This window comes from Sciurus carolinensis, chromosome 19 (assembly GCF_902686445.1).
Source record: "Sciurus carolinensis chromosome 19, mSciCar1.2, whole genome shotgun sequence".
NCBI classification, from domain to species: Eukaryota; Metazoa; Chordata; class Mammalia; order Rodentia; family Sciuridae; genus Sciurus; species Sciurus carolinensis.
The window spans coordinates 16,448,230-16,458,847 of record NC_062231.1 but is presented as its reverse complement, the minus strand read 5'-3'; positions in this window follow the sequence as shown (position 1 = coordinate 16,458,847).

Sequence of the window (10,618 nt, the reverse complement as noted above, 5' to 3'; positions counted from 1 at the left end):
CTTGTGACACCCTACAAAAAGGATATTTCAATTACCACAAATCTTCTTTAAGTGGGTGCTGTAGGGTGGGGGTGGAATATCTAGAATGAGGAAGACAGTTTTTCCAAGCTGTAAGAGTTATTCCCCAAATGGAATTCAAGCCCTAGCTTGAAGGGACTAGCCCTCCCAAGATCCAGGAAGATCACACAAGATCAAGGGTCAAATCGTAATCCTGGCTCAGATTGTGTTTCCTTCAACATAACATGTGGCAAATCCAAGAAGTCTTTACCAATATTTCATGTGCTCCCTTCATCTCCCAGCCTTCATTGAACTTCAGGCTTGAAACATGTAACTTGTTCTTGTCAATGAACTATAAAGGAACATGGCACATCTTTGATGCATTTCACCACTATAATGTTGGGGCTTATTTGTTTTTGCAGCATAACCTAGTATGATTTTGACCAATACCTAACACCATATCAGTTCTAATTACATGAGTCACAGAACTCATTACAGTTATAATAGTGATGTTAATTTTTTTCAAAAAGCCCTCATATTCATTCTCTTTACTGCTTTACCTTCCAGTTTAATTGCACTGTTTCATTTCTTGCTTCTAAAAAGTATAAGCACTCACTCATGGTTTTATTATCACATCTCTCTCTCAATAGATAGACATATGTGTAATCACACTTTTCAAAACAAGTGCAAGCCAGAAAATGCAAAGAAAAGATAATGGCATCCATATTTACCCAAATCAACCACAGTTTGCTTTTCTTAAGGATACCACATTAGAGGATGCTGTGTTTTAAACATGGATTTCCATGCAACAAAATACTACAAAGGGAGTAACAGTAGAGACAATGATATTGCATCTATGCACGAATAGGAAACTGGCATAAAGTTTAGTATCCTGTTTTCAAGATGGTCCATTTAATTTCAAGGAACACTTATGAGGGTGGCTTGAAAGATAGATCATTTTTACTTCAGTAGCTTCAGGGGTAAATTTTAACTACCCTCTCATTTTTTTCCATAAAAAAAGGATAAAGAAAAAATGAGAAAACTTAATTTTTTCAACCCTCTAGCATAAGTATTAAGGATAGTCAGAAACACCAAAAAAGAAGGAGGAGGAATAAAGAAAAGCTTTCGACTATTATATTGTTACAATTTATCAACACTTGTCCCATAAAAGTTTTATGTGACATCTCAAGATGTGATAATAAAAAGTCATAAGTTTGAAATAAAACTGCACCTCTAGGTCCTTTCTAATCAGTCTATGTGCAAAGCTGTGGCAAATATTAGACCTGAATTTTGATAGAAAATAGAAGGTAGGCCCAAAGGAAAATGACAAAGATTAAAGCAAAAAGTAATCAATACCATTACTCATTAAACCAATTTCAAGGTCTGTAGAAAAAATCACAAAGTCTCTATCATTATTATGTCAAGTACTGTAAAAGTCACAGTCATTCTTCTATTTCCCTAACTGACCCATCCATCTATCCATCTGCTTACCCATCTTTCTCTATCCATCCATACTTCCACCTACCCATTAATTTATCCATTTATCCACTTTTTCATCCATTCTTTTTCCCCTCAGCCAACCATCCATCCCACCATTCATCCATGCATCTACCCATCCATTCATCCATCCATCCATCCATTTATATCTCCATCCATATCTCCATCCATCCATCCACCCATGAATCTATTCATCTTATTCATCAAATTTTCAATTAAGCTATGAAATGTAAAGGGTCACCCCCAAAAAACTTAGTAAAGCATCATGGCAATACATTGACTGCAAGACTGATAGAGATGTGACATGGTAGAGATAACCAAAAAGCAGTGAGACTGGAGAAGAGGGGAGCCACTTCCTTCTCATAGAGAATCCTAAAGGTAGAAATAAAGCTCAGTAGCCTCTGGTTCAGTGCCTTAGAGATGAAGCCCAAGTGGAAAGCAGTATTATCAATAAATTTTACCCATCTCAGAGCAGATTTCTTCATTGCCAATGGGACATAGAACAATTTCTGCAAACCACTCCTGGAAATCTTAGTTGCTAACAGCAGCAGCAAAAGTTTTACCATTTTCTTTTTTTCAAAAGAAAAAAAAAAAAAGGCAGATCAAGATGGCAGATTGGTTGTTCATTTTTTTAAAATATACTTTGTTAAGCAGAAAGTTCCACAATGACTTTCCAAGTGGGGCCTGCAATCAAAATGTCATCAGCTCGTTTCCCCCAAATTTTCCCAATCTCTCGGGAAAATTGCTGTTTTTTTAAAAAAAATAATAATAATAACAGAACATTTCAACATTATTTCTATGCCACTGTCCAAAATGGTGGCATTTGGTTTATGTCAGCATTCAGATGTCATTCACATCAGGCACTGATTTTTGTTTTTAATGGAGGGTTCTATTTTTCTAATGACAGCTAAGGTTATCGCTCACCCCCTTACTTTAAAAAAAGAACAGTAAAAAATAGTTAAAAAAAAAAATAAGGCTTGTGAAAGGGGACAGAACAGTATGTCACTCGTGGGATTGCTATTTCCGAGAACGCTGGGTGGCCATTGAAGCAGTCCTACTCTTGTCTTCTATTTTCCGCTTCTCTTTTCTTAACTCCATGGAGACTCTGAACTGGGACTTCTCTCTGCTGGAGAGGCAGGCTCCTCTCAAATTTCCCCATCAGCCGCACCACTATTTAATCAAGGGAGCTAATCAACTGTGGACTTCATAATGCATGTCAGGAGCATTTCCTGTCTTGTGATTGATGAATCTAACTTCAGACTTAATGCCTTTGTTCAAAATTAGATGACGATAGAATCGAGATTAATATCACGTCTATATTTTTTTTTTAAAAGCTGCCTGATGGCAGCTAGTTAGAGTGACTTCCCTCCCAGCGACTGTCCCACACTGGGGGTATTAGAGATGATTTTAGGCAGCACCCACGTGATTTTAATTTGGCTAACGTCACATATTGTAATGTGCATCCATGTGAATATTTAGGATCACTGGTATTGTTTGTTTATGAGTAGTCATGATAAAAATTTCCCTTTCTGTAAAAATTTAAATAAAAATAAGTCGCGTGTGTGTGTGTGTGTGTGTGTGTGTGTGTGTGTTGAATAAATATCTATCCACCTTCTCTTCTGAAAAAAGAAAAAATTCAAAACCACTTCCTGAGTCATCTGGCTCTCTCTTTATGCCTCTCCAATCCATTCTGTCCCTCAGAATAAAAGCCAACAAAATGCAGATCACCCACAGACAACCACTTGAGGCAACTGTCCCCTTGAAATTCAAGGGCACCATGTGAAGCAATTGAAGCTTTGTTGAGTCCAGGTCTAATCTGACCACTTAACCCTGGGATCAATAGACACAGGCTGCATTTATAATCTTCTTTGTTCCCTCCTGTTTTCCTTCCTTTTTTGATTAATCAACAATGCTTCTTAGTAATAATCTCAAAAGAACATCCTGATAGATTGCAATCATTAAGGACTTTTTCCACAGAGGAATGTACTTGAAATGTTCATCAGGATCAGGGTAAAGGAGGGAGGGGGTGGAGGAGTGCTTAACAGTTTATAATAGGAAAAACTAATAAGACTAAAAACATTCATTTCAGCTCAATGGGGAAAGAGTGCTTTTTTCTAATTATTAAGTTTCTTAAGACAACAAAATCACATTATTGTACTATAAAATTGAGCAAAATGCAGAAGGAAATTCTGCATAGTAATAAGTAACCATATTAGCTTGATTTTTTAAAATGATCTTCATTTAGCCCCTAGAAATGGAAATTTCTGGAGAACACATAAATCTCAACACTTATACTTTTCTATAAATTCCTTCTCCATTTGCATTTCTTAAATTTCTTTTCATTGTGCACTAAAACCCATTTAGGAAGGAGACTAATTAGGAAGAGGTTGGAGTCCAAATGTGAATTGAGTTTATCTTTTCCAAGGATTACCAACTGCCCTCTGTACAATTAGTAAAATTTACTACTGTTTCCAGGGGAAAATTTGGTGGTCACTTTTGGTCATTAAAACCACCAGATTGGTCCTTCAAGCTGAGTCATGTTTGCATCAAAGCATTAATTTCATACTAAATTCCATACAACCTCTTTCTATGCCCTCCCCAAATATATTAATCAGTTTTCTGTCACTATAACAAAAATACCTGAGGCTGGATACTCTATAAAGAAAAGAAGTCTATTTAGCTCACAGCTCTTGAGGTTCAAGTATATGGTACCAAAGTTCTGATGAGGACCCCCTTTGGCTGCATCTCAACATGGCAGATGGCACCAGGGTGGGAGCTTATATGAGAGGGAGAGATCACATAGCAAGGTAAGAAACAAGTGACAGAGACCAATGTCATTCTTTTTATAACAACTCATTCTTGAGAAAGCTCACTCACTCAGTGAGACCAGCATTGACCTTTTCCAAGGGCGGCACCCCCTAATGATCTAATCACCTCCCTAGGTCCACCTCTCAGTGGGTTCTACAAGTTCTCAGGATTGCCACACTGGGGACCAAGCTTCTATCAAATGAACCTGTGGATAACAAATAGCATCTGAGCAAAGCTCTAGAACAAGCTAAAACTGTGACTCAAGACCCTATGAAGGAAGAGTATGGGCAGGGCGCTTATTCCTGCTTCCTTCATGAAGGTGAGGTGGTGCAAAGGGACAGGGAAACAGATGGGCCCTTTCGTGACCACTCTAGGGCCGGGCTGAGCCCTCTGGTCATAACCATGATGGGTTTCTTCGTCTCTGGACTTGAAGACCTTGAGTCAGGCTCCATCTGGTGCTTCCCACCGGGGCTGCACTCCACTCCCTGCCTAAGGAGCAAATCCTCAACTCCTGACCGTGACCCCCAGTCTGATCCAGACCTCTTTCCCACCTTGACTCCACTCCCAGAATCCCGTGTTCCGGCTCTGCGTTCCTGCCTCCAGACTTGTCCCTCGGCTTCCCTACCCACGGTTAGATCCCACCTCCCACTCCTCTCTGTTCTCAAAATTCTTATTCATCGCCCAGGTCATCTTGTGATGTCTCCGTCACCCAGGCAGATGCACAGCTTCTGGTTTCATCCAGTTCCCTGCAAATTCTGCAGCAAAGGACTCTGCAGCTACCTTTAAAAACAGGGGAAGATTGAAAACATCCAAGACTTCTTTATAAGTCAGCAAGACACATAGGTTAGGTTTTTTTTTCCTTCTGCTTTTGTTGCTTTCTTTAATGCCATTCTAGTTCTTCTATAACTAAAAGTCGATTTAAAAATAACAATAGGTCACATGAAAAAGCCATCAGGAATATATTTAAATTTCTTTCACAAACCCCGTCACCCCTCCACAGAAACAATGCTATTTTCTTAAAACAAATAAATTATAAAAATGAGGCAGCAAAACAAAGCCCTGTTGTCACTGAGCTTTACGACCTTGAGAAAACACACACACACACACACACACATACACACACACTGGACACACTTGTACTATATATGCCTATGTGTGTCTATATATACACACAATATTACATATACACGTTATGTTGGAATCCTAGCAAGCTTTCAAATGTTGACTTATGTACAGTCTTTTATTCTAAGTGAAAAATATGGCGATGTTTCACACAAAACCAAAATGCAGCTGAGCATGGTGGCGCATGCCTATAATCCCAGCAATTTGGGAGGCTCAGGCAGGAGGATTGCAAGTTCGAGGCCAGCCTCAGCAACTTAGCGAGTCCTTAAGAAACTTAGCAAATAAAATAAAATATAAAACAAGCTGGGAATGTGGCTCAATGGTTAAGTGCTCCTGAGTTCAATCCCTGATACCAAAAAAAAAAAAAAAAAACAATAATCAGACGATGTTAAAACCCTGTATTCGGTGCCAATGACTAAAGCAGTAAATATATTCTAAATGTGCATACACAAATCAATGTTTTTAATAAGAGGGAGGATATTTGTAATTATTTAGAATACAATTTTCTATTGTATTTATCTCTCCTCCTCACTTCAAAATAAATAGAATTTACAGAAATAATACAAATCTCTGCTCTCAAGGGCACAAGTTTTCCCTCATGTACAACTGGGTAACTTTCTCTTTTATGGCCAAAAAACCCCATAGATCTGAAAATTTAACTTAAATTATATCCCATTTTGTATTTGAGGCACACGGAAATTTTCAGGGAACATAATGTCTGGGTGGATCTCTATGAAACAGTAAAATAAACACTGGTTATCATCAGCTTCCAGAAAATTACATTACACACTTTTGGACTTTTTTCTCCCCCTAATCCTAAACTAAGGTATGGATGTGATCGTAGGGACCTTCACACAAACAAGGTCATACAGCGTGAGTTCCTTATCTGTGGTGGACCCTCTACTAGAATTGTTGGGGCTCTCCTCCAGTCCAGAGAAATGTTATGTAATCTCTTAAAATTCCATTCTCAAATTGCTCATGTGGATAAATTACCATTACTGGGAGTAAAAATAAATGTGTATTTCCTCTGATGGGAATTTTGATGTCATGGTGCCAATGTGGTCAGAGCTGAGAACCTAAAAGTCACCAGGTGAGCAAAATTTTCAGTTCTCTTAATGCCAAATGCATTATTTTGGGTAGAAAATCCACTTCTGTTGACCTGGGTATTTTCAACAGTAACGCTGAATGAGAATTGGAGGTTTTCAAATCTCTTAAAACTAGTTGAAGAATTGTTCACGGTCGGGGCTGTGGCTCAGTGGTGGAGCGTTTGCCTGGCACGTGTGAGGCACTGGATTTGATCCTCAGCACTGCATAAAAATAAATAAATTAAATAAAGGTATTGTGTCCCTATATAGCTTAATTTTTTTTTTCTCAAGTGATGCCTTATGCGAAGGCCAATAATGAAACACATGTTTTATTTAGCTTTGTCACCACTGTGACCAAAAGATCTGACAAGAACAATTTTAGAGAAGGAAGAGTTTACGTGGGGCTCATGGTTTCAAAGGTCTCAGTCCTTCAGATGCTCTGGGGTTGAGGTGAGGCAAAAGATCATGGGGGAAGAGTGTGGAGGAGGAAAGCAGCTCAGGACCTGAAAATCAGGAAGGGGAGAGATTAAGCTTGGCTAAGCAAGGACAAATCTACCCCAAAGGCTCATCTCCACTGACCCATCTCCTCCAGCCACACCCACCTGCCAACAGCTACCATCCAGCTAATCCATTCAGGTGGATTAATGCACTGATTAGGTTAAGACTCTCAAAAACCAATCATTCTATCTCTAAACTTTCTTGCGTTGTCTCACACACGAGCTTTTGGGGGATACTTTATATCTAAACCAAAACAGCACATAAGACTGTGTGACTCCCTTTGAGGAGAAGAGGTAGGCAAAGACCTACCCATCATGGGGGAAGGGCCAGTTTGCAATGAGCTGGGCTGCAGTACATGACTCCCCTGACCCTTGCAGCCCAACACTCGAAACCTGGACTCTGCAGATGACAGCCCAAGAGCCAAGTCCAGCCCGTGGCCTTTCTTGGTGAAACAAATAAATAAATAAAAGATTTCACTGGAACACAGCAATGCCCATTTGTTTACCTAATACCCACTTTCTATGGCTGTTTTGATGACACAGCCACAGACCTGCATATTAAAAGACCTAAATGCATATTTTCTCGCCAGCCTCATGTCTACTTTCAACTTGATACTTGGCACACAGTTGGCACTCAATCAACACTAGCATCTTTCCTATCACTTAATTTTACACTTGGAGTGCCAGGGTGTGAACACTTCCTCAGTAGGAAGTGAATCTAAAAACACTGCACAGACGAAGAGAACAGAGCAAGGGAGATCGGTTTCAAATAATGTAAGTCAGCCACTATCCTGACCATGTGATTGACACGTGATGTCATGATGTCACTTCCTTTCTTGTTGAGCACTGTCCCAACCCCAGAACCTGCAGAAAAAGAAATTCCAAGTAGGAACCTCAGGCCATTCTGGTCCCCCAACTACTTATGCCTCAGTTACTTCAGTTAGACATAATGAAGAACCTTCCACCTGCAGTCCTAGGTGTTGGGTAACAGCAGGAAAGAATGAGAAACGGGAGAGTCTACCTGTTGCCAATTCATCAACAGAAAGCAAACACAACCAGCCTGATTCTCTGAAAGCAAACTGTGAAAACACCGAGATACAAAACTAAAATAAAATATCAGTGATAGCAAAAGCCTGGGAGATCGAAGGTCCTAATAAAGCAAATAGTACTTTTCTTTTCTTTTTTTTTTTTTTTTTTTTTTTTACATTTTCACTTGGGTTTTACTACTGTGTGTGGAACAGTCACATCAGCCAAATGTGAACAGCACACGCTCTGGTCGCCGGCTCATGATTGTGTTGTCACAAACCATTTCACGCCCACCCATCTCTTTTCTTAAAGATTTTTGTTAGTTGTAGATGGACGCAATATCTTTCTTTATTTTATTTATTTATTTTTATGTGGTGCTGCAGATCAAATCCAGGGCCTCACATGTGCTAGGCAAGCGCTCTACACTGAGCCACGGCCCCAGCTCCCTCAACCATCTCTTTTGGATAAGGTGACTTTGTTAGTGATTTTATTTTGTAATTGCAGCCTCCTAACAAGAGACTCGTTTGTACCTGTCCTTTCACAGTGAAGCCTACTGGGACGGGGAGAATTTCCCCAGGTATAAATACTTCAGACCTGTTCCTACCTGGTCTCAAGATGGAGTTTGAGTGGGGCAGGATGTGAACTCCATTCCGATGTCAGATAAGGTTATTAAGATCCCTAAGAAAACACATAACTTATATATAGAAATCTTCCTTTGAATTTGTATGCAGAATTAACAACCCCATCTTAGTTGCATTTCAATGAATCCTGGGAGCAGCGCTCTATTTAGACTGATTAGTAATTATTTCTGAGACCCCATAATTATCAGTATGACTCATTTAATGAGCACCATGACCAGGGTGCACATCTCTCCCAGAAGGGTATGTGGTAGGGCTTGCTGAGAACAAAGAAGGGCCAGTTTCACAGTCTCATCACAAATGACACGACAATCAGGATTCTCCACACACACTCGGGTCTTGGTGATATTTCATGAGATGCAAGCGGTGTTTTTCTCATTCCTCTGGGTCCGCGTGGTCCTTCTGTCACCCAGCTGTATCTGTGAGCACTCTCTATGTGACCATGGTGTTGGCTAAGGATGGTGTCGCGGACTCTCCCCTTTGTACGGCTACCCTAGAAGGCTGGGAACCCCTGGAGACAACATCTTGAGCCTCTCATCCCCAAGATAATGTGCAGCACACTTGAGATTCTTTTTGGTAAATGCGTGTTAACCTAAAAATGGCTTTGCTGGTGTGAGAAAGTCCATGCGATTTAAGCACAATGCTCCCAAACTGACAATCCTATAGTGCACAAACCACACCTACAGATTGCCAATGCCTGCCACAAGGCCTAGCACATGACAAACACTGAATAAATGCCTCTAGAAAGAAGGAAAGATTCCCAGCAGGAAACAAAAGGTCCATTTGTGGTACCAAAAAATCATAGTTTTAACCAAATACATTATGGATTTGAATCAAGAGTTGACAAACTTCTACAAAAAGTCAGCCAGAAAATACTTGAGGCTTTTAGGTGATGTACCCTCTGCTGTCTGCTGGAACAACGCAATCTTGTGACCATAGCATAAAAGCAACCATAGACTGTGATTGTGTTCCAATAAAACTTTATTCACAAAATTGGGTGACAGGTCACATTTTCTTGAGAGTGATAGACTTTCAACTCCTGATAGAAATGCGATAGGTAAAATAACAAAGTTTTTAGAAGATAATATAGAAGGGAGCCTACGGATCTTTGTTTAAGCAAAGAGTGTTTATGTAAGACACAAAAAGCAGTTACCATAGGGGAAAATAATTTGTAACTGGATGATAGAGGACCAGAGTTAAGAAGAGTGAGGAGTAGAGTGAGACAGACATTATCACCTCGTACATACAAGACCGCATGACCCATGTGATCCTACAACTTGTACAATCAGAAAAGTGAGAGAATATGCTCCATTTATATGATTTAGAAAAATGCATAAATGCATTCTACTGTCATACATAGCTAATTAGAACAATTTTTTTAAAAAACTTTAGAAAGCCACATAAAGCAATCTTAGTAATCAAAGAAAAAATATTGAAAATAAAAACGAACACTAAGATACTATGCAAATAAGAAACAAACCACAGTTACGTATGCAACATGAGAAAGGATAACGTGCTACCGCCAGATATTGGACTAAAGAGAACTCAAAAGTAGATACAAAAATACCATTAAGAAAGGAGAAAGTTCTTTATGAATTTTGGAGATCAGCAACATCATTACCCTATGTACATGGATGATTACACAAATGGTGTAAATCTACATCACGCACAACCATATAAACAAAAAGTTGTACCCCATTTGTGTACAATGAATCAAAATGCAGTCTGTAAAACTAAAATAAAAATAAAAAATAATTAATTAAAAAAGATGTTTTTAATGTTAAAAAAGAAACTAAAAAGCAATGCTCTTTTTGTTCTTTTAATTTTTTTTATTTTTACAAACTGCATTTTGATTCCTTGTACACAAATGGGGTACATCTTTTCGTTTCTATAGTTGTGCACAATGCAGATTCATCCCATTCAGGTAATCATACATGTACATAGGGTA